This window comes from Pongo pygmaeus, chromosome 1 (assembly GCF_028885625.2).
Source record: "Pongo pygmaeus isolate AG05252 chromosome 1, NHGRI_mPonPyg2-v2.0_pri, whole genome shotgun sequence".
Taxonomy (NCBI): Eukaryota; Metazoa; Chordata; class Mammalia; order Primates; family Hominidae; genus Pongo; species Pongo pygmaeus.
Window position 1 is genome coordinate 22110054 of NC_072373.2, and position 25558 is coordinate 22135611.

General features: G+C 40.3%; 1 long non-coding RNA gene and 1 pseudogene across 1 annotated transcript; one reads left to right on the top strand and one right to left on the bottom strand.

Annotated features, from left to right (window-relative positions):
- Positions 1–795: 795 nt before the first annotated feature.
- Positions 796–24040, bottom strand: LOC134739989 (uncharacterized). Its single transcript, XR_010127154.1, has 4 exons — positions 23890–24040; positions 21988–22083; positions 8646–8775; positions 796–1178 (listed from the first exon to the last, which is right to left on the bottom strand). It is a non-coding gene; the product is annotated as an uncharacterized LOC134739989 (long non-coding RNA).
- LOC129034148 (nuclear ubiquitous casein and cyclin-dependent kinase substrate 1-like) lies at positions 7196–8357 on the top strand (annotated as a pseudogene).
- Positions 24041–25558: the final 1518 nt, after the last annotated feature.

The following is a 25558-nucleotide window of genomic DNA, read 5'->3' on the forward strand; positions in this document are numbered from 1 at the left end:
TTAGGTGTGGGACAGGACATTGCTCTATGGGAACTGGCCTGACAGGCATAGGTTTTCTAGAAGCATGGTCATAGAAATCCTGTATTTGGGCTTTTAAATTGTAGTGGTCCCTCGGTAGAGTTGGACACATTGTTCTCTCTTCTCCAGGTCACCCTCCCGCCATAGCATCCTGGACTGGCTAAAGGAGGAATCACTTGACTGATGAAGAAATGGAAGGAGTGCTTTGTGAACATTGGAGGCTGTCCTAATTGCAGGACCAGCTGGAGAAGATAGCCTAAAATAAATTTCAGTCATACAGGAATTTTTAAAAGAAAAGGATACCTTCCTTTCCCAACTTAGGCTCTTCTGCTAACTTATTGTAACATGATCATGTCCTTAAAACATCAAATATGAGAGCCAAATTATACTTAGCAGTGTCTTAGGCAACAACCACATATGTATAATATAGACAGTGATATCATGGCTGACTCAATATAATTACACCCTTGCTCATAAACCCTATCTTTCTTTCTAGGCATTCAAAGCACATGACAGACATTATCTTGTTGCTTTTCCGAACACACTTGCCAGGTAGACAGGAAGCAGGTATCATTATTATCTTCATGTCATGTAGGTATAGACAGCTTTCCTGGGAACTATTTGCTCAAAGCCCACTGGCAATAAGAGCTACTGGAAAAAAAATGGCTAGAGTCCTAATTTAAAAAACAGAACTTCCTTCTGAGGCAACTTCAGGTCACAATGCTGGGATATTTCTGATTTCAGGCATTCTTAGATGGGGGCACAATGGTTTAGTTATTTTCCTTTATTTGCAGGTGTTTCAGAGGGAATGAGGTAGCAGATATAATCAAATCGATGCAACTATTGGCACTTTCTGAGTGTTCAGCATCTATGGAGAACTTTAGCATCTATTTTCTTTCCCAGATGGCAGTGGCATTACCAAGCATAGCTCAATGAAGTACGACTGGCAACACAATCTGAAACATCAACATGATTCTACAATGTTTTGCCATTAGAGGCGATTCTACTATCATTGAAAACATTTAGAGTTGTAGAGGCCTGAGTTCAAGTACCAGCTCTGACATTAACTGGTTGAGTACTTTTGGACAAGCCCTTAATTGCTCTGGTTCTCATTTTTCTTATCCACAAAATGGGAACAATATTTACCTTCCTCAAAGACACTAAGGGTAAAAAGAGATATATATGTTTCATAAACATTGAAATGCTATAGGAAAACAAAGCATTACAAAGATTAGACCACTACAATTATAGGCCCTAATACAGGTTATATTTTCTATCAATGGGGCCTATTTCCAATGGGAAATCTGTGCAAAACACGTGTCTTTAAAACTGTAAATTAGGCTGAGCATGGTGGCTCATGTCTATAATCCCAGTACTTTGGGAGGCCGAGGTGGGCATATCACTTGAGGCCAGGAGTTGAAGACCAGCCTGGCCAACATGGTAAAACCCTGTCTCTACTAAAAATACAAAAATTAGGTGGACATGCCTGTAATCCCAGCTACCTGGGAGGCTGCAGCAGGAGAATAGCTTGAACCAGGGAGTTGGAGGTTGCAGTGAACCAAGATGGCGCCCCTGCACTCCAGCCTGGATGACAGAGCAAGACTCTGTTTTTTAAAAAAAAAAAAAAAATATATATATATATATATATACATATATAAAACAAAAACCTGTAAATTATTATCTCCCTGGGAAATCAGGAGAAAAGAAAATTAAGAGGAGAAAGGAGGCCTGGGGCTATAGGTCTATCAGAATTTAAGGAATGTGACAAATATGAACCCCATGCCTATGTGGTAGAATTCAAGTCTATATACACTGTACAGCCCAGGAAGCTTGGAAAGTAAAGCTTTCCTGTGCCCTCTGGAATGTGGACACTTTGTCCATGATCTACAAGGTAAAGAATTCCATAGGAAGTATGTATTTAATTAATTGTAGCCAGAAATTAGATATGGGTAAGCCAGATTCCGTTGTGCAACGTTATTGCTTCTTCAACCTAGATACGTGCATACTTTAACCCAAGCTCAAACCCACAAGATTTGAACTCCTAACCTTTAAAACGCGAGGCAGCTACTTTGACCACCAGGCATCCTGGTTCTTGTTTACCAGGACTGGGAGTTCTCCTCAGACAGAGCCCCATTTATTCCATGACCCTAGCAGAATAACACTAAGAAACCCAAAAGCATATCCATTTTGAAATAGTGTCTGTGGCACCAAAAGGATTCTGGAGCTCTGAATCAGCCCCTTACCTCATGGCAAAATTTACAGGCTTGCAGAGTTAAATGAAAATCAGATTGGAATGCAGGGACTTCTATTTTTCTGTAATGACATGTTGTGAGGAGAAGGAGGGCAATTTTCTTGGACATTCCTCTAAAACCAGTGCACTTGCAGTGGCTTTCTTTTTTTGTTTACAAAACTATCCTAAACAGACCCAGGGCTCACTGCCATCTCCGGGTGCCAGGACTCTGGGCGACAGGGGCCATTTGTCCAGGGAATATAATTAAAATCAATAATTATTCCTTTCACTTGGCACATGCGAGCCTCTTCTCAAAGCAGAGAGTGGACTTTAATATCTCATTCTTTCTCTGAAGTAATTTAATGATCACATAAGAAAAATGATTCTCTGAAAATATAATCTTAGAGTTTGGCTCCACCTCCAAGTTGAAAGAATTTTGTAAGGAAAGAAAGAAAAAACACTCAAGAAATATGTCTGCTCCTCACATCTGACTGTGAAAAGTCTATATAGTATGACCTGAAAAGGAAAGATAAACATAGTCCATGAAATTCTGTGGCAAAAAGGAATGAAAATGTCCTCAAGAAAAAAAAACCCCAAAAACTGGAATTGTATTCTCTGCAGGTTTAAAGGCAACCTTTGCCAAAATCTGCTTTCTGGAAACTTTCCTCTAGACCTGGCTGCTACCATCAGCCTTGGCTGCGGGAGAGAGACCTGGAAGACTGTGGTTTGGAATATGTGAATGTTAAAATCAGACATTGTTCCCTTTTCTTTATAACAACAAGTCTTTGGTTTTGGCTATATACATGCTGGGTTTTCCGGTACCGCCTTGTTCCTTTTTTCACCAGAGGTCAGAACTGTTGAGGGGATCTTGATATTTTTCAGTTTGTTTCCTTTTTGACCATTGCTCTCCCCTTTCTTACAATGCCCTTGAGAAGCTAATGGGCTCTGTTTCCATGCTGAAATGAAGAAATGATCAAGTGAGTATGAAATGACGCGTGTAAGGCCACACAGCAAGTTGGAAGAAGATTCTGGATGAGAAACTTGAAATTTCCATGTCCTCCCCAGGTCTGTAAATCCAGTCCACTAAGCTAAGTTTTTCTAAGACATTGAGGCCCAAAGATGCTGAACCACAGGCATGAGGTGTGACTTCAAACCAAGAGTGAACACTATGCGGAGTGACTAGATGCAGAATGCTCTTCTAAAATAATTATCACCTGCTGGGGCAGAGTTAAGCTTAAAATCATCTTACCGTGGATTATTCAAATTTATAGCATATTACATATAATTCAGATAGAACAGGGTAATGTTCAACCTAATCCTATCTATGAAAAGATTGTGGAACAAACAACAAATATAAAATATAGGAACTGTGTCTCAGTTACATGTCATATGTCACATAAATAAGAACAAGAATTAGGAAATAACAGAATCAATAATTATTGCATCACGGGGAACTATATTTTCAAGAAGCACCTATTGAACTTGGAAGTCATTCTCTTTAACAAAAAACAGGTAGTCCATGTAACCTAACATATTACACAGCAGCAGCAGCAGCAACTGAAAAAGCTGTTCCCAGGCAAAGGGCACATGCCAAAGTCATTTTTATAGGATCTTAAGCAGATCTTGCTATGTTTCAGTGGAAGGTAGAATCATTCAAGAGGAAACTGGGAATGTGCAGAGCTAGAACCACAGAACATCACAAAGAGCCTTCTTAAAGGAGCAGTGGTGGGCTGAGTGATTGGGAATGCTCTGCAATTAAAGACATACCTGGTTTAACTTTCTTTTTTAAGGGATGAGGCTCTCACTATGTTTCCCAGACTGTCTTGAACTTCTGGGCTCAAGTGATCCTCTTACCTTGGCCTCCCAAAGTGCTGGGGTGACAGGTATGAGCCACCATGCCCCAGCCTATCTTTGACATTTTTCTAACAGCATGTGCTCATTTCATGGTCTCTGTGTCACATTTCAGTAATTCTCACAATATTTCAAACTTTTTCATCATTATTATTTCTGTTATACTGATCTGTGATCAGTGATCTTCTATGTTACTGTTGTAATTGTTTTGGGGAGTCATGGGCAGCACCCATATAAGAAGGTGAACTTGATCAATAAAAGTGTGTGCTCTGATTGCCCCACCAACCGGCTCCTCCCACTGACTGGCTGTTCCCCCATTTCTCTCTCTCTCCTCAGGGTCCTCCCTATTCCCTGAGATACAACAATATTAAAATTAGGTCAATTAGTAACCCTACAGTGGCCTCTTAAGAGTTCAAGTAAAAGAGTTGCACATCTCTCACTTTATTTATTTATTTAATTTCTTTTGAGACGGAACCTCACTCTGTTGCCCAGTCTGGAGTGCAGTGGCGTGATCTTGGCTCTCTGCAACCTCCACCTCCCGGTTCAAGTGATTCTCCTGCCTCAGCCTTTTGAGTAGCTGGGATTACAGGCATAAGCCACCACACCCGCCTAATTTTTGTATTTTTAGTAGAGACAGGGTTTCACCATGTTGGCCAGACTGGTCTCGAACTCCTGACCTCAGGTGATCCACCTGCCTCAGCCTCCCAAAGTGCTGGGATTACAAGCATGAGTCACCACACCCTGCTCACTTTATTTAATTTTTGAGCCAGGGCCTTGCTCTGTCACCTAGGCTGGAGTGCAGTGGTGCCATCTCAGCTCACTGCAACCTCTGCCTCCAGGGCTTAAGAAATCCTCCCACCTCAGCCTCCTGAGTAGCTGAGATTACAGGCAAGCACCACCATGCCTGGCTAATATTTGTATTTTTTGGTAGAGACAGGGTTTTGCCATGTTGCCCAGGCTGGTCTCGAACTCCTGGGCTCAAGCAATCTGCCTGTCTCAGCTTCCCAAAGTGCTGGGATTACAGGCACATCTCTCACTTTACATAAAAAACTAGCAATGATTATGCTTAGTAAGGAAGGCATGTTGAAAGCTGAGATAGGCTGAAATCTAGTCCTCTTGTTCCCAACAGTTAGGAAAGTTGTGAATGCAAAGGAAAATTCTTGAAGGAAATTAAAAGAACCTCTCCATGGGACACATGAATAAGAAAATGAAACAGTCTTGTTGCTGAAATAGAGAAAGTTTTAGTGGTCTGGGTAGATCAAACCAGCCATAACATTTCCTTAGGCCAAAACCCAATCCAGAGCAAGGCCCTAATGCACCTCAATTCTCTGAAGGCTGAGAGAGGTGAGGAAGCTACAGAAAAATGTTTGAAGCTAGCAGAGGTTGGTTCATCAGGTTTAAGGAAAAAACTGTCTTCATAACACGAAAGTGCCAGGTGAAGCAGCAAGTACTGATGGAGAAGCTGCAGCAAGTGACACAGAAGATCTAGCTGAGATAATTAATGAACAACAGATTTTCTACATGGATTAAATCTTTTCTATTGGAAGATAATGTCATCTAGAACTTTCGTAGCTAGAGAGAAGTCAATGCCTGGCTTCAAAGCTTCAAAGGACAGTCTGATTGTTTTGCTAGGGGCTAATGCAGCTAGTGACTTTAAGTTGAAGCCAATGCTCATTTGCCATTCTGCAAGTTCCAGGGCCCTGAAGAATTATGTGAAATCTACTCTGCCTGTGCTCTACAAATGGAACAGCAGAGCCGGGATGATAGAACATCCAGTAAACCGGATACAGCATGGTTTACCGAATAGTTTAAGCCCACCATTGAGAACTACTGCTCAGAAAAAAAAGATTCCTTTCAAAATTTACCTGCTCATTGATAATGTACCTGGTCATCCAAGAACTCTGATGGAGCTATACAGGAGATTAATGTATTCATGCAAACACAACATCCATCCTGCAGCTCATGCATCAAGGTATAATTTTGGCTTTCAAGTCTTATTGTTTAAAAAATACTTTTTTTTTTTTTTGAGATGGAGTTTCACTCTTGTTGCCCAGGCTGGAGTACAATGGCACGATCTTGGCTCACTGCAACCTCCACCTCCCGGGTTCAAGCAATCCTTCTGCCTCAGTCTCCCGAGTAGCTGGGATTACAGACACCCACCACCACGCCCGACTAATTTTTGTATTTTTAGTATAGACAGGGTTTCACCATGTTGGCCAGGCTTGTCTCAAACTCCTGACCTCAGGTGATCCACCCACCTCGGCCTCCCACAGTGCTGGGATTACAGGCATGAGCCATTGCGCCCAGCCAATAAATGCATTTTGTAAGGCTATAGTGACCATAGATAGTGATTTCTCTGATAGATATGCGCACAGTCAGTTGAAAACCTTCTGGAAAGGATTCACCATTCTAGATGCCATTGAGAACATTCATGATTCATGCGAGAACATATCCATGTTAACAGGAGTTTGGAAGAAGTTGATTCCAACCCTCATAGATGACTTTGAGGACTTTAAGACTTCAGTGGAGGAAGTCACTGCAGATGTAGTAGAAAGTGTAAGAGAACTAGAATTAATAGTGGAGCCTGAAGATGTGACTGAATTGCTGCAATCTCATGATAAAAGTTTAATGGATGAGGAGTTGCCTCTTATGGATGAGCAAAGAAAGTGGTTTCTTGAGATGGAAACTACTCCTGATGAAGACACTGTGAATATTATTGAAATGACAACAAAAGATTTAAAATATTACATAAACCTAGTTGTTAAAGCAGCAGCAGGGTTGGAGAGATTGACTTCAATTTTGAAAGAAGTTTTACTGTGAGTAAAATGCCATCAAATAGCTTTGCATGCTGCAGAGAAATCTTTCATGAAAAGAAGAGTCAATCGATGCAGCAAACTTCATTGTCTTACTTTAAGAAATGGTCGCATTTTGAAGAGAAGGGGGAGCAGGGGCTCCTCTAAACCAAAGAGTAGCAGAGTTTGAGAAGCCAGCAGCTCAGGGTTCGGCTGAAGTTAGGAGTAGGGGGTGGCCACCAAGTGCACGGGTTGAGGGTGTCCTGGTCTTTGGCTTCTCGACTGTCTTGTTTCGACAGAGAACATGTCGCGACTCTTCAGAACTAGGAAGGTTTGTTGATTACTCACAGTTTCAGGAATCTGGTGATGCAAATGAAGATTATGGAAGAGATTTGGGCCCTATCACTAAGAAAATTTGATCATCTCCCCTAGAAGCTAAAAATAAGGCAATCTGGAAAGAATTCACAGGAAGATAGTGAGGACTCAGAAGAAAAAGATCTGAAGACAAAGAAGGATGATTTTCACTGAGCAGAGGATAATGAAGATGAAAATGAAGATCATAAAAATGTACGCCAGCACAGCAGGCAGTATCTAAAGCAGCTTCCAAACAGAGTTCATGGAAGATGTGGGCATGAGGAAGAACAAGAAGGGGATGAGGCACCCTTCCAGGAGAATTCCAGCAGCAATGAAGATTTCCTGATGGAAGATGATGACAATAGTGACTATGGCAATTCAAAAAAGAAAAACAAAAAGATGGTTAAGAAGTCCAAACCTGAGAGAAGAGAAAAGAAAAAAAATGTCCAAACCTAGGCTAAAGGCTACAGTGACGCCAAGTCCAGTTAAAGGCAAAGGGAATGTGGGTCGCCCCACAGCTTCAAAGCCATCAAAGGAAAAGATTCCTTCTCCCAAGGAAGATGAGGAACCAGAAAGCCCACCAGAAAAGAAAACATCTACAAGCCCCCGCTGAAGAAATCTGGGGATGAAGGCATCTGGGGAGGCTTAAAAGTGATGATGGCTTGGGGAGAGCTTTTAAGAAAAGGAGAGAAGAGGAGGAAAGGAGGAGAGGAGGAGAGAAGAGAAGGAAAAAAGAAAAGAAAAAGAAAAGAAGAAAAGAGAGGGAGGGAAAAAAGAACCTACTTAAGATAGAACATGGTTTTGTCTATGGCTTGACCCATGGGCTTTCAGTGCTTTTTTCCAATTGTTGAAAGTAACACTTCTCTCTCTCTCTCTTTTAAAAATAAAACCATTGTATGTTTAATTGTTTAAGTTACCTTTTTGTCTATTGGTCTCTTTGCCAATGCCCCGACCCCCACCCCCAGCTGCCCTTTCCCAATGAAAGCTATGTCAAATTAATCACTGGATTGACGGCTTCATCTTTTGATTTTTAATGGAAGGTGTACCACAGTTGTAAAGCAGTAAGATTTGAGATGAACACTATGGAAACTTTGCTTCTTGCTAAACAATAGCAAGTTGAATAGTAATTAAAAAAACATAGACAGATTTTAGTTCAAAATGATTGCTTCTTTCTCTACCCAGACTTTAAAAAAATCAGTTGTCATCCAATTTGAGTTTGTTTGTTTATGTACACAAGTATAAATGTCTAAAAAAATCATGACTTTAAACTTACACTGATGAGGCAGGTAGAAGATAAAGATGAATTCTGAACTGGTTAAAAAAAAGAAATGGTCACAGCCACCCTGTGATGATGGTTAATTTCAAGTGTCAACTTGACTAATTTAAGGAAATATACAAACCTCTAAAAGTGTTATTTTGGGGTGTGTCTGCAAGGGTGTTTCTAGAGGAGATTGGCATGTGAGTCTGAGTGGACGAGGAGGGGAAGATCCGCCCTTCGTATAGGCAGGCACCATCCAATCTTCCAGGGGCCTGGAGAAAACAAAACAGAAAAAGGCAGTTATGTTGTGCTGTCTGCTGGAGCTGGAATACACTCTTCCTCTCCTATCCTTGGACAACAACTTCAGGCTCTCCAGTCTTTGGACTCCAGGACTAAAACCAATGGCTTCCCCTGTTCTCAGGCCTCTGACTTCACACTAGAGTTACACCACCCGCTTCCCTGGTTCTGAGGTCTTTAGACTTGGACTGAGCCATGCTACCAGCATCTCAGAGTCTCCAGCTTGCAGTCAGCCTGTTGTGGGGCTTCTTGGCGTCCATAATCACGTGAGTCAATCTTCCTAATAAATCCCCTCTCATCTACCTATCTATCTACCCTATTGGTTCTATCTCTTTGAAGAACCCCAAGAATATACATGCTAACCCCCAGCAACAACCACCCTGATCAATCAGCAGCCGTCAATGTCAAGACCCTTCACCAGCAAGATTATAACTTGTTGAAGACTTGATTATCATTAGCAATTTTTTTTTTTTTTTTGAGACAGAGTCTCACTCTGTCACCTAGGCTGAAGTGCAGTGGTGCAATCTCAGCTCACTGCAACCTACGCCTCCCAGGTTCAAGCGATTCCCCTCCTTTGGCCTCCAAGTAGCTGGGACTACAGCTGAGTGCCACCACACCTGGCTAATTTTTTGTATTTTTAGCACAGACGGACTTTCACCGTGTTAGACAGGATGGTCTCGATCTCCTGACCTCGTGATCTGCCTGCCTTGGCCTCCCAAAATGCTGGGATTACAGGCGTGAGCCACCGCACCCAGCCTATCATTAACATTTTTTAGCAATAAAGTTCTTTTAAAGTATGTACATTTTTTAGACATAATGCTATTGCACACTTAATAGACTACAGTATAGTATAAACATAACTTTTATATGCACTGGGGAACAAAAACGTTCATATGAATCACTTTATTGTGATATTAGCCTCATTGCAGTGGTCTGGAACCGAACCTGCAATATCTCTCAAGTATGCCTATATAAAATTCTTAATACCAGGAAGAGGACTTACTGATAGAGGAAGGTGTGGGATATGGGGCAATGTGTGTGACAGAAAAAAATCAGTAGATGACAATGGAAGGATTAAGAAGGACCAAGAGAGAGAGATTTCTGTCCAACATGCTTGTCTAAAATGAAAACCAGAGCCACATTGTGTGTCATTTATAGCTTCATGTATGCATGTATCTGTTTAGTTAACTGTTTATGGTTTTCTATGATGTTAGCACAGTAATTTTACACTATTTGTATTGATTTTATAAAATCAGGTTAAAGCCATCTCTTATTATTAGAGATTGATACTAGAAATTTTAGTTAAAGATGCAGGTAAAATGCATGCATTAACTCTTATTCTCAAGAGTAATTAAACAGATTTTGAAACACAAAAAAGACATAAACCAGAAGGACAAAGAGGAGAGGAGAAAGCAAAAACAAAATTTTGAATGGTGGAAAGCACTCAGACAAATGATAACTGAATTAGAAGACCTGAGGGTGTCAAATTGTATAGCAGTGGTTGGGAAGCTGCGAACAGCCTAACTTACACTGAATAACTCCCAAAGTCTTAGGAATTGGTAACGAGGTTCTTCTTAAAGTGAGGTTGAAGGTGAGTGAAAATTAGCAGATAAGAGGAAAGTCTAGTTAAAAAGCTGTTAGATGAATGAATGAATGAATGAATGAATGAATGAAAATAGGGTAGGTAGATAGGTAGATGAGAGAGGATTTATTAGGAAGATTGGCTCATGTGATTATGGACGCTAAGAAGCCCCACAACAGGCTGATTCTATACAATACTGTTTATACTGTTTATACTGTTTATACTGTTCAGCAATAAAAAAGTCCTGATCATGTTACAATATGTATGAACCTTGAAAACATTATGCTACGTGAAAGAAGCCAGTCACAAAAGACCACATATGGCATTATTCTATTTATATGAAATGCCCAGAATAGACAGATTCATAGAGACAGAAAGAACTCTGTCTAAGTTGACTCTTGAACAACATAGATTTGAACTACATGAGTCCACCTATGTGGATTTTCTTCTGCCTCTACCACCCCTGGGACAATAAAACTCAACCCCTCCTCTTTCTTTTCCTCCTCAGCCTTCTCAATGAGAGGACAATGAGGATGAATACCTTTATGATTATTCACTTGCATTTTATTTTTTATTTTTTTATTTTTCCATAGGTTATTGGGGTACAGGTGGTGTTTGGTTACATGAGCAAGTTCTTTAATGGTGATTTGTGAGATTTTGGTGCACGCATCACCCAAGCAGTATGCACTGCACCCTATTTGTAGTCTTTTATCCCTCTTCCCCATCCCACCCTTCCCCACAAGTCCCCGAAGTCTATTGTATTATTCTTATGCCTTTGCGTCCTCATATCTTAGTTCCCACATATCAGTGAAAACATACAGTGTTTGGTTTTCCATTCCTGAGTTACTTCACTTAGACTAATAGTCTCCAAGCTCATCCAGGTCACTGCAAATGCTGTTAATTCATTCCTTTTTATGGCTGAGTAGTATTCCATTGTGTATATATATATATATGTATATATATATGTATTTTGTGTATATATATATACACATATATATATATACACACAATGGAATACTACTCAGCCATAAAAAGGAATGAATTAACAGCATTTATATATATATATATATATATATATATATATATATATATATATATATATACACACCACAGTTTCTTTATCCACTCAATTGACTGGCATTTGGGTTGGTTCCATGATTTTGCAATTGCAAATTGTGCTACTATAAACATGCATGTACAAGTATCTTTTTCATATAATGAATCCTTTTCCTCTGGGTAGATATCCAGTAGTGGGACTGCTGGATCAAATGGTAGTTCTACTTTTAGTTCTTTAAGGAATCTCCACACTGTTTTCCCTAGTGGCTGTACTAGTTTTCATTCCCACCAGCAGTGTAGAAGTGTTGTCTGATCACCGCATCCACACCAACATCTACTGTTTTTTTATTTTTTTGATTATGGCCATTCTTGTAGGAGTAAGGTGGTATTGCATTGTGGTTTTGATTTGCATTTCCCTGATCATTAGTGATGTTGAGCATTTTTTCATACGTTTGTTGGCCATTTATATATCTTCTTTTGAGAATTGTCTATTCATGTCCTTAGCCCACTTTTTCATGGGATTGTTTATTTTTTTCTTGCAGATTTGATTGAGTTCATTGTAGATTCTGGATATTAGTCCTTTGTCAGATGTATAGATTGTGAAGATTTTCTCCCACTCTGTGGGTTGTCTGTTTACTCTGCTGGCTGTTCCTTTTGCCATACAAAACCTCATTAGTTTAATTAGGTCTCAACTATTTATCTTTGTTTTTATTGCATTTGCTTTTGGGTTCTTGGTCATCAAGCCCTTGCCTAAACCAATGTCTAGAAGGGTTTTTCTAATGTTATCTTCTAGAATTTTTATAGTTTCAGGTCTTAGATTTAAGTCCTTAATCCATCTTGAGTTGATTTTTGTATAAGCTGAGAGATGAGGATCCAGTTTCATTCTCCTACATATGGCTAGCCAATTATTCCAGCACCATTTGTTGAAAAGGGTGTCCTTTCCTAACTTTATGTTTTTTGTTGGTGGTGGTGGTGATGGTTTTTGTTGTTGTTGTTGTTGTTTTTGTTTGTTTGTTTTGAGATGGAATCTCGCTCTGTCACCCAGGCTGGAGTGCAGTGGTGTGATCTCAGCTCACTGCAAGCTCTGCCTCCTGGGTTCACGCCATTCTCCTGCCTCAGCCTCCTGAGTAGCTAGGACTACAGGCGCCCGCCACCACTCCCGGATAATTTTTTGTATATTTAGTAGAGGCAGGGTTTCACTGTGTTAGCCAGGACGGTCTTGATCTCCTGACCTCATGATCCACCCACCTCGGCCTCCCAAAGTGCTGGGATTACAGGCGTGAGCCACCACGCCTGGCCTCCTCACTTTATGTTTTTGTTTGCTTTGTCAATGATCAATTGGCTGTAGGTATTTGGGTTTATTTCTGGGTTCTCTATTCTGTTGCATTGATCTGTGTGCCTATTTTTATACCAGTAGCATGCTGTTTTGGTGATTATGGCCTTATAGTATAGTTTGAAGTCAGGTAGTGTGATGCCTCTAGATTTGTCCTTTGTGTTTAGTCTTGCTTTGGCTATGCAGGTTCTTTTTTGGTTCCATATGAATTTTAGAGTTGTTTTTTCTAATTCTATGAAGAATGATGGTGGTATTTTGACGGGGATTTTGTTGAATTTGTAGACTGCTTTTGGCAGTATGGTCATTTTCACAATATTGATTATACCCATCCATGAGCATGGGATGTGTTTGTATTTGTTTGTGACATCTATGATTTCTTTCAGCAGTGTTTTGTAGTTTTCCTTGTAGAGGTCTTTTGCCTCCTTGATTAGGTATATTCCTAAGTATTTTAATTTTTTTGCAGCTATTATAAAGGGTGTTGAGTTCTTGATTTGATTCTCTGGTCGCTGTTTGTGTATAGAAGAGCTACTGATTTGTGTACATTAATCTTCAATCCAGAAACTTGGTTGAATTCTTTTATCAGTTCTAGGAGCTTTCTGAAGGAGTCTTTAGGGTTTCTGAGGTAAATGATCATAGCGTCAGCAAACAGTGACAGTTTGACTTCCTCTTTACTGATTTGGATGCCCTTTATTTCTTTCTTATCTGATTGCTCTGGCCAGGACTTCCAGTACTACGTTAAAGAGGAGTGGTGAGAGTGGGCATCCTTGTCTTGTTCCAGTTCCCAGAGGGAATGCTTTCAACTTTTCCCCATTCAGTATTATGTTGGCTGTGGGTTTGTCATAGATAACTTTTGTTACATTTAGGTATGTCCCTTGTATGTCAATTTTGCTGAGAGTTTTGATCATAAAGGGATGCTTGGATTTTGTTGAATGCTTCTTCTCTATCTATTGAGATGATCATGTGATTTTTGTTTTTAATTCTGTTTACATAGTATATCACATTTATTGACTTGCATATGTTAAACCACCCCTGCCCTACATCCCTGGTATAAAACCCACTTGGTCATGGTGGATTACCTTTTTGATATGTTGCTGGATTCAATTAGCTAGCATTTTTTTAAGGATTCTAGCATCTATGTTCATCAGGGATATCGGTCTGTAGTTTTCTTTTTTGGTTGTGTCCTTTCTTGGTTTTGGAGTTAGGGTGATGCTGGCTGCATAGAATGAATTAGGGAGGGTTCCTTTTTTCCCTATCTTGTGGAATAGTGTCAAAAGGATTGGTACCAATTCCTCTTTGAATGTCTAGTAGAATTCTACTGAAAATCCATCCGGTCCTGGGCTTTTTTTTGTTGGTAATTTTTAAATTACCATTTCAGTCTTGCTGCTTGTTATTGGTTTGTTCAGGGTATCTAATTCTTCCTGATTTAAGCTAGGAGGGTTGTATTTTTCCAGAAATTCATCCACCTCTTCTAGGTTTTCTTATTCTTTTCCTTTTCTTTTTTTTTTTTTTGAGATGGAGTCTCGCTCTGTCACCCAGACTGGAGTACAATGGCACAATCTCAGCTCACTGCAACTCCCACCTCCTGGGTTCAAGCGATTCTCCTGCCTCAGCCTCCTGCGTAGGTGGGACTACAGGCGTGCGCCACCACGCCTGGCTAATTTTTGTATTTTTGGTAGAGATGGGGTTTCACCATATTAGCCAGGCTGGTCTTGAACTCCTGACCTCGTGATCCACCCACCTCAGCCTCCCAAAGTGCTGGGATTACAGGTGTGAGCCACTGCGTCCAGCCTCTTCTAGGTTTTCTTTTTTTTTTTTTTTTCTAGTTTTTTTTTCTTTCCTATTATCTACTTTTTTTTTTCTTTTATTATTATGACATGATAGTATATCTAGAAAACCCCATTGTCTCAGCCCAAAATCTCCTTAAACTGATAAGCAACTTCAGCAAAGTCTCAGGATACAAAATCAACGTGCAAAAATCACAAGCATTCTTATACATCAATAACAGACAAACAGAGAGCCAAATCATGAGTGAACTCCCATTCACAATTGCTCTTCTAGGTTTTCTAGTTTATGCGCATAAAGGTGTTCATAGTAGTCTTGAGTGATCTTTTGTATTTAAGTGGTGTCAGCTGTAATATCTCCCATTTCATTTTTTATTGAGGTTATTTGGATTTTCTCTCTTCTTTTCTTGGTTAATCTTGCTAATGGTCTATCAATGTTATTTATCTTTTCAAAGAACCAGCTTTTTGTTTCATTTTTTTGTTTGTTTGCATTTTGTTTGTTTCAATTTCATTAGGTTCTGCTCTGATCTTGCTTATTTCCTTTCTTCTTCTGGGTTTGGGTTTGGTTTGTTCTTGTTTCTCTAGTTCCTTGAGGTATGACCTTAGAATGTTGGTTTGTGCTCTTTCAGTCTTTTTAATATAAGTGTTTAGGGCTATGAAGTTTCCTCTTAGCACCGCCTTTGCTGTATCCCAGGGGTTTTGATAGGTTGTGTCATTATTGTCGTTCAGTTCAAAGAATTTTTAAAATTTCCCTCTTGATTTCGCTTTTGACCCAATGCTCATTCAGGAGCAGCTTATTTAATTTCCATGTATTTGCATGGTTTTGAAGGTTCATTTTGAAATTGGCTTCCAGTTTTATTCCACTGTGGTCTGAGAGAATGCTTGATATAATTTCAATTTTCTTAAATTTATTGAGGCTCATTTTGTGGCCTATCATATGGTGTATCTTGGAGAAAGTTCCATGTGCTGTTGAATAGAATGTGTATTCTGTGGTTGTTGGATGAAATGTTCTCTATATATCTGTGAAGTCCATTTGTTCCAAGGTATAGTTTAAATCCATTGTTTCTTTGTTGACTTTCTGTCTTGATGACCTGTCTAGTGCTGTCAGTGGAGTATTGAAGTCTCCCACTATTATTATGTTGCTATCTATCTCATTTCTTATGTCTAGTAGTAACTGTTTTATAAATTTGGGAGCTCCAGTGTTAGATGCATATATGTTTAGGATTGTGATATTTTCCTGTTGGACAAGGCCTTTTATCATTATATAATGTCCCTCTTTGTCTTTTTTAACTGCTATTGCTTTAAAGTTCGTTTTGTCTTATATAAGAATAGCTACCCTTGCTCACTTTTGGTGTCCATTTGCATGAAATGCCATTTTCCACCTCTTTATGTGAGTCCTTCTGTGTTAGGCGAGTCTCTTGAAGGCAGCAGATGTTTGGTGAGTTCTTATCCATTCTGCAGTTCTGTATCATTTAAGTGGGGCATTTAGGTAATATCTTGTCATATTACCAGAGTTGGTTTTCTGGTTCCTTCTCATTTGGGTAGGCTCTGTCAGAGGGAAGGTCTAGGGCTGAAGGCTGTCGTTCAGATTCTTTTCTTTTCTTTCTTTTTTTTTTTTTTTTTTTTTTGAGATGGAGTCTCACTCTGTCTCCCAGGCTGGAGTACAGTGGTGTGATCTTGGCTCACTGTAAGCTCCACCTCCTGGGTTCACGCCATTCTCCTGCCTCAGCCTCCCGAGTAGCTGGGACTACAGGCACCTGCCACCACGCCCGGCTAATTTTTTGTATTTTTTAGTAGAGACGAGGTTTCACCATGTTACCCAAGATGGTCTAAAATTTCTGGAGCTAAAATTCACGATGCTAGCCTCTGCATGCTGCTCTGTCCATCCAAGTCAGAGCTGCAATCTAGTTCTGCCTCCCACTTGCCATGATGATCCCTTTATTTTGATTCACTTCCACTTAATGAATAGTAAATATATTTTATCTTCCTTATGATTTTCTTAATAAAATTTTATTTTCTCTAATTACTGTAAAAATACATATATGTTAATCAATTATTATCAGTAAGGCTTCCAGTCAACAGTAGGCTATTAGTAGTTCAATTTGGGGGGAGTCCAAAGCTATACATAGATCTGCGGCTTCACAAGGGATCAGTGCCCTTAAGCCCCATCTTGCTCCAAGGTCAACTGTAGATTAATGGTTGCCTGGGGCTGGGAGGGGGAGAATGATGAGTTTCTTCTGATGAGTATGGGTTTCCTTTTGGAGATAAAAAAAATTCTAAAATTGATTGTGGGCTGTCGATGGGTGCAAAACTCTGAATATAGTAAAAATTATTAAATTAAACAATTGTTTTTTTAAAATAAGAAAACGCTAAACCCCATCAAAAAATTAGCCAAAGGCCTGGGTGTGGTGGCTCACACCTGTAATCCCAGCAATTTGGGAGGCCAAGGCAGGTGGATCACCGGAGGTCAAGAGTTTGAGACCAGCCTTACCAGCATGGTGAAACGCTGCCTCTACTGATAAAAAAAAAAAAAAAAAAAAAAAAAAAATTACCTGGGCATGGTGGCACATGCCTATAATCCCAGCTACTCAGGAGGCTGAGGCAGGAGAATCACTTGAACCCGGGAGGTGGAGGTTGAAGTGAGCTGAGATCATGCCATTGCATTCCATCCTGGGCAACAAGAGTGAAACTCCGTCTCAAAAAAAAAAAAAATGCACGAAAGATCTTTTTTTTTTTGAGACAAAGTCTCACTCTGTTGCCCAGGCCGGAGTGCAGTGGTGCCATCTTGGCTCACCGCAAGCTCCGCCTCCCAGGTTCACGCCATTCTTCTGCCCCAGCCTCCCGAGTAGCTGGGACTACAGGAGCCCGACACCATGCCTGGCTAATTTTTTTTTTTTTGTATTTTTAGTGGAGACAGGGTTTCACCGTGTTAGCCAGGATGGTCTGGATCTCCTGACCTCATGATCCGCCCACCTTGGCCTCCCAAAGTGCTGGGATTACAGGTGTGAGCCACCGCGCCCGGCCATGAACCAAAGATCTTAACAGGCACCTCACCATGGGAGATACACAGATGGCAAAGAAGCCTATGAAAAGATGGTCAACATCATACCTCATCAGGGAAATGCAAATTTAAACAAAGAGACACCACTACACACCTATTAGAATGGCCAAAACCCAGAACACTGACAACACCAAATGCTGATGAGGATGTGGAGCAACAGAAAGGCTCACTCTTTGCTGGTGGGAATGCAAAATGTTTCAGCCACTTTGGAAGACAGTTTGGCAGTTTCTTACAAAATGCAACATATTCTTAACATACAGTCCAGCACTCACACTCCTTGGTATTTACCCAAGCGAGTTAAAAAAATTATGTCCACACAAAACCTGCACACAGGTGTTGAGTTATTCATAGTTGCAGAAATTCAGAGGCAACGAAATGTCATTTGGTAGATGAATGGATAAATAAACTGGTACATCCGGACAATGGGATATTATTCAGTACTAGAAGGAAATAAGCTAACAAACCAGGAAAAGACATGGAGGAAAGTTAAGTGCATGCTACTAAGTGAAAGAAGCCAATCTGAATGGCTATAGGCTGTATAATTCCAACCACATGACATTTTGGAAAAGGCAAAACTATGGAGACAGTAAAAAATCATTGATCATTGTTGGGGAGGGAGGGATAAGACACAGAACGCGAAGGATTTTTAGAGCAGTGAAACTGCTCTGTATGACACTATAATGGTGGAAGTAATCACACATTTTTTTCAAACCCATAGAATGTAAGATACCAAGAGTGAACCCTAATGTAAACTCTGGACTTTGTGTCATAGTGATATGTCAATGTAGATGCATCAGTTGTAAGAAATGTATCAATCTGGTGGAAGATGTTGATAGCAGGAAAGGCTATGCATGTGCAGGGATAGAAGATATATGGGAACTCTATCTATTCCAGTTTTTTTTTTTTTTTTTTTTTTTTGAGATAGGATCTCACTCAGGCTGAAGTGCAGTGGCTCAATCACAGCTCATTGCAGCCTCGACCTCCTGGGCTCAAGCGATCCTCCCGCCTCAGCCTCCCAAGTAGCTGGGATTACAGGCAAGTGCCACCATGCCCAGCTAATTTTTTTGATGTTTAGTAGAGACAAGATCTTGCTATGCTGCCTAGGCTAGTCTCAAATTCCTAGGGTCCAGCAGTTCACCTGCCCTGGCCTCCTAAAGTGCTGGGATTACAGGCGTGAGGCACCGTGCCCGACCTCCACTCATTTTTGCTATGAACCTAAACTGCTCTAAAAAATAAAGTCTATTTAAGAAAATTAACTAAATGAAAGAGAAAAGGGAGATGGTATAGCCCCTACTCTAATGGAGTATACTTACTAGTATGTACTATTCTTGAAAAGAAAAAAATCCATAAATATTTTTAAAACATTTTTAAAAGTTGATTCTAAAACTCATTGTACTGGGTAAGGGCACACCAGACAAGCAGTCTCCTTACAAAACAGTGCCCAATACACCCTGTTCCTGCCCAGGTGCACCACAGGGGACCCTTACAGTGCGGTGCCCTTCATCTAGTTAACTGAGAGTAGGGATGACTTTGGGAACATCCAACTACATAGACTAAAAAGGGTCTTTGCACTGGAGGCTCTTAAGAGAAGTCAAGCACAAATCCATTGTTTTATAAATAAAAATACTGGAGCTCAGAGAAATTAACTAAAGGTAGAGAGACTTCAGTGATAAAATATGTTTTTGATGCATTATCTCACAAAAACCTTAAGAAGTCAGTGATATTAATGTCCCTGATTTAGAGAGGAAGGAAATGAGAGGCTAAGAAATTTGTTCAAGTTCACACAGCTATTTAAGTGACAGAATCAACTCTAACTCCAGAGCGTATTGTCTGACCTCTATGCTAGAGTTCTCCTTCAGCACTTCTTTTCATAAAATGAATCTACTTGGTGATTATATTATTACTTGATCATTTGTTTTGAATTTTAGTCCTTGGAAAAGTTCATTGTTTTCTTTGGTTTGTTTTCTAGGATTCCTTTTCAGAACAAATCATTCCATTTTATAGTGCTATAACAGTCCTCTCATTAAAGGAACTATAATTTTTTTTCTATCACAGCATTCTAAGGCTTCAATGCCAACAGCCACTCCAACCTCCCCTTTATATATGTCCCAAATGTATAACCTAAAAGGACTTATGTGAAAATCTGAAGTTTCATTCATTTGTTTATTTATTACTTCATTCAGCAAATGTTTATTGAGCACTTATTGTAAGATAGGCCTTGGGTATGCAATGAATATAACAGACATGATCCTTGCAGCCATGGAGCCTGTAGTCTAAGGGAGGAAGATAGACATTAAACAAGCACAATCAGTACTTAGAATTATAAGCCATATTAAGCGCTATGAGGAAAATAAATGGAAAACCATGACAGACTACAAAAGAGGACTAGATTTTGATTGGGAGACCAAGAAAGGCCTCTTTGAATAAATGATGAGCCGAGACCATCAGGATGAGTAAGTGTCAGAAAGGCGAGGTTTAGGTGGAAAGTTGTAGGATGGGGTACACGCAGCATTTCAGGAAAATGAATTGCATATGTGAAAGATCCAAGATAAGATGGTGTTTGCATGGTTAAGAACCGAAAACAGCTTAATGTGGCTAGAGTGTAGTAAGTGAGGAGCATGGTAGGAGATGAGGTTGGAGATTTAAACTTAAATTTGATCATGCGGATGCTTGCAGTCCATATAAGGACTTCTACTTATATGAGAGGAGGGAAATGGGCTTCTCCACACTCTGGTCCCACCAGAAAGTTTTCAGAACATTTTTCACGAAAATAAATTCTCTTCAGAGGAACCAGGTGGGTATCTGAACTTCCTTTGAAGTAGGCTTTTGCCTTTGCCACAGGACTCTCGGAAGTCTGATCCTTTAAGTCACTAACCATATAAGGATCTTTATCAAGGCTTAAACTATGTTTCAAAGATCTCTCTGGCCACCATAGTGAGCATAAGAGGGAGGGGCAGGAAAAGAGTATGGGATGGTGCGTAGCAACTGAGTTGCAGTAGTCTATTTGAGAGGGAATAAGGACTTGGAGATGGAGAAATAGGAAAAGACTTGAGAAATATTTTGAAAGTGGAATCAGTAGTATTTGGTAATGGGCTGGCTGTTATAAGCAAAGGAGAGGGCATTTGAAAAGATGACTCCTAGGTTTGTGGCTTTAGCAAATGAACAGATGGTAGTAACATATATTTACATAAGGAAGATGGGAGGAGGAAGATCAAGAGTTCAGGTTTGGACAAGTTAAATTTGAGTTGCCTCTGAGATATGTGAGTAGGCAATTGGCTACACAAGCCTGGAGGTCAGAACAAAAGGCCTGGACTGGAGATTAAAATGTGGGCGTTAACAGCATTTTGGTGATATTTAAACCCACAGAACTGGGCTGGGCACAGTGGCTCACTCCTGTAATCCCAACACTTTGGGAGGCGGAAATGGGCGGATTACTTGCGGTCAGAAGTTCAAGACCAGCCTAGCCAACACGGAAAAACTCCGTCTCTACTAAAAATACAAAAATTAGCTGGGCATGGTGGCTCGTGCCTGTAATCCCAGCTACTCAGGAAGCTGAGGCAGGAGAATTGCTTGAACCCAGGAGGTGGAGGTTGCAGTGAGCCAAGATCACACCACTGCACTCCAGCCTGGGCGACAGAGCAAGACTCTGTCTCAAAAAATAAAATAACATAAAATGAAATAAAAATAAAGCTACAGGACTGAATAAGATTACTTGGGGGAGAGTGTAGAGAGAAGAAAGAAACAGGCTCCAGAAGGAGTGCCAAGTGGTCTCTAATACATAGAGGCAGAGGAAAGGAGATAGGGTTAGCTGTGAGACTTAGATTAGCCTGGACATAGGAGAAAGGAGAGGACAGCATGGTGACAAAAAGACCAAGGGGAGAGTGTTTCAATAACGGTGCAAGCAACTATGCCTAATGCTTCTGAGAGGTTAAGTTGAGGTTGGGAATGTGTCTACTGTATTTGGTATTGTTGCAGTAGTGTGCTGAAACTGACTTCCATCAGCGCAGAGAATCTATGTGGGCGTCTTTTCCCAATTCTGTATTTAGTGATGACACGTTGGTAGCCGTGGTGGGAGTATTTCCACTATGGAAGTTAGCAACCACTGCTATGGTTTTTTTGTTTGTTTGTTTGTTTTGTTTTGTTTTGTTTTTGGAGAGCTGGTTGTAAACATGTAACAGCATGCCACTGACAATATGACTCCATTTGTAATAAGCTGAAAGGGAAATGGACTTCTCTGCTCTCTGGTCTCATCAGAAAGTTTTCATGAAAATAAGTTATCCTCAGAGGAACCAGCTGGGTGTCTGAACTTCTTTTGAAATGGGCTTCTACCTTTGCCACTTGACTCTCTAAAGTCTTAGCCTTTTAGTCACTAACCTTCACAAATTTGATGCAGACCAACAGGAAAAAAAAAATCAACGTGGTCATATGAAGAATTCCTTCCAACTCTGAGATGCTGTAATTCTGTGTTGGCTGCAAGAAATTCCAGGAAGCACAAGCAGTAAACCACATTTCATTTACTCCTGGGCTTATTTACTTGGTAAAAATAATCATTAGAAAATTCCAGAATCCAGGGGTTAAGAAATGACATTTTCCACATCTTTTTTATTTTTGAAAAATGTTTACTATTTTATAAAAAAAAAAAGTAGATAAAAAAATTAACTGTGGCTGGGCACAGTGGCTCATGCCTGTAATCTCAGCACTTTGGGAGGCCAAGGCAGGCGGATCACTTGAGGCCAGGAGTTCGAGACCAGTCTTGCCAACATGGCAAAACACCGTCTCTACCGAAAATACAAAAATTAGTTGCGCGTGGTGGCGCACACCTGTAATCTCAGCTACTCGAGAGGCTGAGACAGGAGAATTGCTTAAACTCAAGATCATGCCACTGCCCACAAGCCTGGGCAACAGAGTGAGACTATGCCCCCCCAAAAAATATTAATTGAATATTGATTGAATATTAATTGAATTATCACTACTTGAAGCCAGAGGCAAGGCAGGCTTCTCCTACTCTAGAAAGGAAAAAGAAGAGGAATATTTAATAATTTAGATGTTCTTAGAATATGGAATTGTTAAGTATGCAAGTTAACACTATGAGGACAACTACTAAAATAAATAAGATACCATGTCTGGCTCCTAAAGTAACAGCAGGAAAAAAAAAGACTATAGAAAATGTTTTCAACACAACAGAAGGAAGGAAAAAGGAAAAAATAAGCAAAGAATGATAAACATAAGACAAAAAAAAGGAAAATTAAAAATAAGTTGAAACATTATCATTAGCCTCAGCAACCATAAACATGTCAAACATTGACTTTCAAAAAGAGATTATCAGAATGATTTTTTTTTTCCAGACAGAGTCTCACTCTGTCACACAGGTTGGAGTGCAATGGCATGATCTAGGCTCACTGCAACCTCCAGCCCACCAGGATCAAGCGATTCTTCTGCCTCAGCCTCCCAAGTAGCTGAGATTACAGGCACGCGCCACGACACCCGGCTAATTTTTGTATTTTTAGTACAGATGGGGTTTTACTATGTTGATCAGTCTGGTCTTGAACTCCTGACCTCAAGTGATTCACCCACCTTGGCCTCCCAAAGTGAGAACGAATTTTTTAAAACCCCAAATCAGGCTGGGCCTGGTGGCTAACACCTGTAATCCCAACACTTTGGGAGGACGAAGTGGGCAGATCACCAGAGGTCAGGAGTTCAAGACCAGAGACCAGCCTGATCAACATGTTGAAACTCCGTCTCTACTAAAAATACAAAAATCAGCTGGGTGTGGTGGCACACGCCTGTGGTCCTAGCTACTTGGGAGGCTGAGGCAGGAGAATCGTGTGTACCCGGGAGGCGGAGTTTGCAGTGAGCCGAGATTGTGCCATTGCACTCCAGCCTGGGAGACAGGAGTGAAACGCCACCTCAAAAAAAAAAAAAATGCATTGAATACACCTAACTTACCAAACATCACAGCTTAGCCTAGCCTAAATTAAATGTGCTCAGAACACATACATTAGCCTACCTTGGACAAAATCATCTAATACAAAGCCTATTTTTCAATATCTCATGTAGTTTATTGAATACTGTACTGAAAGTGAAAAATTGAATGGTTGCATGGTTACTTGAAGTATAGTTTCTACTGAATTGCTTTTAAAGCATTGTATAGTTGAAAAATTGTAAGTTGAACCATCGTTATCAGTACAGGCAGGGCCGTGCTCCCTCTGAAGGCGCTAGGAAAGGAAATACTCCATGCCTCTCTCACAACTTCTGGCAGCTTCAGATGTTCCTCACCTTGTAGGTGCACCACTCCAAGCCTGTCTTTACATGATATTTTCCCTGTGTGTCTTCACATCATCTTCCTCTGTGTCTATGTCTGTGTCCATATTTCCCTCTTCTTTTAAGGACACCAGTCTTGTTGGATTAGAGGCCCAGCCTACTCCACTATGACCTCATCTGAACTTAGCTAATTGCATCTGCAATGACCCTGTTGCCAAATAAAGTCACATTCTGAAGTACCGGAGATTGAAACTTCAAGCTGTCTTTGGGCAGGGGGCACAATTTGACCCATAACAGAAGGCATCAGTAAAAATAAGGGCAAAAAAGGCTGAAATAGAAACCAAAGTCATAAAATAGAGTAAATAAATACAAATGAAAGTTAGTTTTAAGAAAAAAATCCAGTTTGATTACCCAATCTTTAATAAGACTGATAAAGAAACAAAAGAGCACAAATAAACTATATTAGGAATCATAAAGAGATACAATTGCACCCACACATTTACAAAATCACAGATCATTGCACTATAAACAAGAATACTTATTTATTTGTTTATTATTTTTTGAGATGGAGTCTCATTCTGTTGCCCAGGTTGGGTGCAGTGGTACCATCATAGCTCACTGAAGCCTCGAACTCCCGGGCTCAAGCAATCTGCCTGCCTCAGTCTCCCAAGGAGCTGAAACTACAGGCATGTACCAGCATGCCTGGTCAATTTTTTAAAAATGTTTTTGGAGAGATAGGGTGGGGGGCGGGTCTCACTATGTTTCCCAGGCTGGTCTTGAACTCCTGACCTCAAGCCATCCTTCCACCTCAGCCTCTCAAAGTTCTGGGATTATGGATGTGAGCCATCATGCCCAACTCATATTTATTTTTAAAGCAAATTCTACATATCTTCGAGGGAATAGCACTTAAGACTATTTAAAAAACTTGGATGGATAGGTGATCACATATCTCTATAATAGCTATGTGTCTTAGCTATATTGGATTTTTTTTTTTTTTTTTTTTGAGACAGAGTCTCACTCTGTCACCCAGGCTGGAATGCAGTGGCATGATCTCGGCTAACTGCAACCTCTGCCTCCCGGGTTCAAGCGATTCTCCTGCCTCAGCCTCCCACGTAGCTGGAATTACAGGCACCCCCCATGCCTGGCTAATTTTTGCAGTTTTAGTAGAAATGGAGTTTCACCATGTTGGCCAGGCTAGTCTCAAACTCCTGACCTCAGGTGATCCGTCCGCCTCACCCTCCCAAAGTGCTGGGATTACAGGCATGAGCCACTGCACCTGGCTGTATTGGATCTTATTTTCAGGATTTTAGAGAAAAAAAGGAAGAACTAAAAAATGTGCCCTTAGCTAGTAGGAAGCTGTGGGGTTAGAAAAACAATTACTAGGAACTTTTTATTCTAACCATTAAGTAAATATTTTAGTATATTTGAACACACAGAGCATATATTTTTTACCTACTCAAATGTTTCTATGTGGATATGAAAATATATACACAAGAAAATGATAATGGATCTACTGACAGATGCTTTGGTACAGCTGCAAAATGCAAATATTTCTGTATGTATATTCATGTTCGCTCCAGAGATAAAGATCGACAAACCTGCTGAGCTGGTATTTTATGCACTATTTTTCTGTCTGCTTTTTAACAAGGGACTCCACATTCCACACACGATCACATTTCATTTT